At 32.2% G+C, this 5,360-nt stretch overlaps 1 pseudogene; it reads right to left on the bottom strand.

The window, feature by feature from the left end:
- Window positions 1-281: 281 nt before the first annotated feature.
- On the bottom strand, window positions 282-5,130 carry LOC115885683 (annotated as a pseudogene).
- Window positions 5,131-5,360: the final 230 nt, after the last annotated feature.

Raw genomic sequence — 5,360 nt, 5'->3', positions numbered from 1 at the left:
ATGAAAGCCGTTGGTTTGCTTATGAACCATTCGCATTCTTGGAGGATCGGAATGAACCTAGGAAACGTCTAAATACGGGTTGTATTTCAATACAATGTGTTTATTACATAATATTTTCAGAGTCGCACAAAATTTATGAAATAATTTATTTATCTTTCTACGTAATTAGTTATTGTCAGGATAGAATAGTGTCAAATTTCTATTCTCTTAGAAATTGTTTTTTCTAACAATAATACGTATTAAGCATGAGATATTTGCCACGATATAGCCCCCTCCTTAACGCAATAATTTGCTATTTCATCTCGTAGTTTCATGACATAAGCAGAAGATCTTCTTGGTACTCCTCTTATAGGAATCATTGACGAGGTATTGTCATCATTTCTCCACGTTCCAGGTACTACAGTCCCATTTTCATCATGGTCCAATGATGTCTGGGGTGTGTTGGGAGAACGTTTCCTTAAGTATTATGCAGATAAATGCAAGCATACACTACAATTCTGCTCTGTCGGGTTGTAAAAGCATTGGTTTTCTTAATACCCGAAACACAGAACTAACAATGCCAAATATATTTTCGACAACTCGGCCGGCTCGACAAAGCCTATAATTAAAAATTCTTTTTGGACTTCCTCTGGGATGGTCGCCTGGGAATGGTTTCATTGCATTTTCGCTTAATGCAAATGCACTATCAGCTGCAAAGAAATAGGAAATTTTTATTTTACGGCCTGGTAGTTCTTTTGGTGGAGGCAATTTTAACCTGTTGTTACTTAATAATTGATAACATTTTGAATCCTTAAATATTCCACCATCAGAAATTCTTCCCTGACAACCAATGTCAGCAAATAGAAAATTATAATTCCCATCAACAACGGCCATCAATACTATACTGAATTGTGATTTATAATTAAAAAAAATCACTGCCTGAATTTATTGGTGCTTGCAAAATTATGTGCTTTCCATCGACAGCACCTACACAGCGAGGTAAATTCCAAACATTTTCAAACACCTCTGACACTTCCAGCCAAGCTTCAGAAGACGATGGTATCTGAAAAAAAAATCTACTATTTATTGCCCTAGAACTCATAAAAAGTAGAAACAAGTAATGACTTTCTAATAAAGATACAATTGAAATCCACCATATATCCAGTTAGTATAGCTAAGCCAGCAGAATTCATTCTTTTGTGAATATGACCCTAATTATTTACAATTATTTACCATATCTCATAATTTTAATTGTTTGCTCTCGCCGATATCAAGAAAATGCGAATTTTGCTAGCTCGATCAAGCTACTCGATCAAGAACGGATGGATTTGACTGTAAAGTCAAATCCATCCGTTCAATCACAACATATCATACACTACTCCAACGGATGGATTTGACTGTAAAGTCAAATCCATCCGTTCAATCACAACATATCATACACTACTCCAAACCACAGACTGCTTTTAGACCGCCCTCGTCTTCTACTGTTTTTTCAAATTCATCTGCCTCTCATCAAGATGTGTATGCTAACTACACACAACAGTTACCTTCGAACACATATCCTCAACATCAAACAGTGCCCAATCCATTGCCTTCTCCTCAAGCAGCCAGCAGTACTGCGACTATTTATCAAACTCCACGTTCCTTTATTGACTTCTTATACACAGTTTTCAACTGTGTTCAGTGTCAACAACACACAACAATCAACTTCTACACTCTCTCCAGTTTCTCCACAAAATTCAATATATTCTCCATAGTCTCATTTTTCAGATGATATTAATAATAATTATGTTTAATAGCTTTATTTCTATATTCTTTCTATATATTTTACTTATATATTATTTTGTTGTATTCTTAGATTAATGTATCTTTTAGTAAATATTTATAGAACAAAACTTTATTTTTTATACAAATGTATAATTTTGTTTAATAGCGTTATTTCTATATTCTTCTCAGGGTCGCTAATATGTATGGGAACGGTCGATTATTAGGTAAAATATACGAGGTACCGTAAAAAAGTTAAATTTTAAAGTTGTAGGGTTTTTAAATGTCCATTGCCGACTAATAAATTTAAGTATACAGGGTCGGTCATAAAGTCGTGGCACATCAAAGTTTCATTTTTTAAGTGGAACCCCCTGTATGATATAATTCATTACTATATATTAATAATTCCCTGCATATTTCAATTCTTTCTTCAATTCTAAGCAAATCGAGATACACACAATGTAACTCAAACCAACCGTTTCCGAATTATTAAATTTCGATTAGGTTTCATTTAACGATGTACTTAAACAGCCGTTAAACGGTAGCCTACTAAAATGCCGTTAATAGATATTGTGACGTCGTTCATGTCGGCGGAAAGTAATGCCTAGCCTTAAGCTTTTTGCAAGAGCACCTGTGGTGGCTGAGGCTAACGCTTCGTAAGCGGATGGTCTGTAGTTCAAATCTCACACCGACCAAGACTTTTTTATATTTTTTTTTGCTTATAGCGTGATCTTATTGCATTGGTTTTACACTTTTTGGTTGGATTGGTTTAGTTATTTGGCGGGTTGGTTAGCGTGGTTATTTGGACGGTGTTAATTCATTGGTTAGTTGGTTATTTGGTGGGGTTGGTTGATTTTTACTAATTTATATTCGTTTTTTATATTTTTTATTAGCGTCGAGGTTAGTTGCGTTGGTTAAGTTGGTTATTTGGTGGGGTGGATAGCGTTGGTTAGTCCTTATAAAATTCCTATATTTCATAAAGCCGTCAAGTGCGTCACATCAACGACGTCATACCTATTAACGGCATTTTAGTAAGCTACCGTTTAACGGCAGTTTAAGTACAGCCTTCATTTAACGATGCTATTCTGCGGGAACTGTGATACTTAATATTTGACATTAATTCTCAAGTTAGTATTTATAGACGTAGAAAATGAGATTAAATCATGTCTGGAAATTAAAAAGTACATTTTGACGTGCCACACCTTTATGACCGACCCTGTATACTTAAATTTAATTTATTTTAGTATGCATTTAAAAATTCTATAACTTTTGTATTTAGCTTTTTGCGGTACCTTGTATATTTTACCTAATAATCGACCGTTCGCATACATATCAGCGATCCTGTATATTAGTTTTGTGTGTTCTAATGTATCTTTTAGCAAACATTTGTAATTAGAAGCAAAACTTTATTTTTTATACGAATGTATAATTTTGTTTAAAAATTTGATACTGAAAAAATAAAATGGTTTTACCTTCACATATTATTTTAATTCTTTCACAAGTGCATTACAAACATCTGGAATTATTTCACTAATAGAATGTTTCGATATTCTGAATAAATATTGCAAACTAGTATAGGAATCGCCTGTCGCTAAATATCTTAGCATGACTGCTAATCTAAAAAACAATAAAAAAATGCCAATTGGAATTTTTGATGGCTAGTGGAAATTACCTATCCTGTGCTGATATTGGCTGCCTCATATATGTATCATTTTTTGAAATTTTTGGTCCAATCCTTAATATATTTTCGAAGTCAGTAGGAGTCATTCTTGTAAAATTTTTGTAATGACCACTTATGTGCTGAAAGCTTAAATCAAGCAATAACTCCTGGCCGTTTCTTCTTTTGTAGAGATCGGTTCGTCACCATCTACGTTTTTATATTTTTTAACTCAGATGCTACCCAGGGACTGTATATATTCTAAAGGACTGTTCGATCGCGTCTAATCGCCGCACAGTGGTTCAGATTGCCAAAAAGTGGCGCACAGGATATTTTTAATTTTATTACAAATTCTAGACTTATTAGGTTTAATGGCGGATTTATTAACATGACAAAGATAGTCCAAGGAATAAACAAATATATTTCAGACTATGTTTAGTATAAAAATATTAAAAAAGGTGGATTTTCTATGAATTTTATTCAAAAATTATGGTTTTTAAAAAGGTTTGAAAAATGCTTCGAACCTAGTTAAAAAAAGAATACCCATTAGGTTATCTGGTCTAAATTAAAGAAAAAAACATAAGTTGCAATATGCGTTAAATGGAGTTTTCAAACTCATTTTCTTCATGATATGATTCACCACCACTTTCTTCTAGTTCATCTTTACTATCTGATTGACAATAATATTCTGTTGCCATATGAGTGTCATCTGCGGGTAAATCTTCACTTATTTTTAGTGGCGACTACTTTCTCTGGAAATTCAAGCCCTAGTTGTACTGCTTTTGCCGTCTCATTTTTATGTTCCTTCCTTAAATTAGAAACTGTAGCATATGCCAGAACTTCCAAGGTGTAAGAATCTCTAATTTCTAGAAATAAATTGATTTTTAATCTTTGCCATTAATTAAAAGCTATTTGCAGCATTATGTAAATAAAAAAACATATTTTTTTCTGTAAGATATTATAAATTAATTCCTTGGCAATATACACCTTTGGTCTCTTTATTTTTTTGGGACTTGGACAATTCTGAAAAAAAAATTCTTCTTGAAGGGCCAGGGTCATCAAAAGATTGATTCTCTTCCATTTGAAGTAAATTTTTATTCACCCAGACACAATTGTTGGAAATAAAACTGCTCCAAGTATAATTACATTTCCTCCACTTTTCTGACCATTTCGAAACAAAATTTTCAATTTGCTTTTTTTTCCATAATATGTTAGGAATATTATTATCACACAAAAATGAAATAATTTCATCAATAATATCCACTTCTGACCTATTATTAAAACCCATTTTCAAAAACCTCTCACATATTGATCTGCGGTTTATTGTTCCTAAAAATAAAAGGAATAGAGTACGGGAGAAACATGTGAGTCTCTATAGTTACACTTTTACCAATCGAGAGTTACTCAAAAAATATTAGTATAATAATTCAAGAAATTATCCATGGTACAAAAATCAGACTACTGGTCAATTTAAAATTCTTTTTTATATATCATCTACCTCGGGGTCTCTTGGGGTAAGATACTTGTGGTAAATTAAACTTGGTATAATACCTTTTAAAAATTATAAAATACAGAAGCGGAGATCTGCGGAGTTCTAAAGATACGCAATTTCAAAGTTTATTTTTTTTTCAGAAACGATCTGCTATGTTTGTAACTACTAGCTTCATAAAAAAATATTTAAGTTAATAAAATTCTCTTAAAAAGTACTTACCTTGGTCTTCAAAATCCATTATAATTTAATTTATTTCCAAGTCTCTGAACTAAGAACCAAAATATATTAGCAACACTAAACCATTATCAGCAAATAACTGATATATTTAAACTACAAAATCTAACGAAAACAACATTCCTGTACGCTTTTTTTATTACGATTGAAAAGTGGATCGTGATAAATTTGAATAAATGGACCCATCATCTGATGAAAATAATATCATTGTTGAAATTTTCGAAATTTTTTTCT

Source organism: Sitophilus oryzae, unplaced genomic scaffold (assembly GCF_002938485.1).
Source record: "Sitophilus oryzae breed Bouriz unplaced genomic scaffold, Soryzae_2.0 scaffold_41_pilon_pilon, whole genome shotgun sequence".
Lineage (NCBI taxonomy): Eukaryota > Metazoa > Arthropoda > Insecta > Coleoptera > Curculionidae > Sitophilus > Sitophilus oryzae.
Note: the sequence above shows the minus strand (reverse complement) of the source record. Positions and strands in the feature narration are given on the sequence as shown.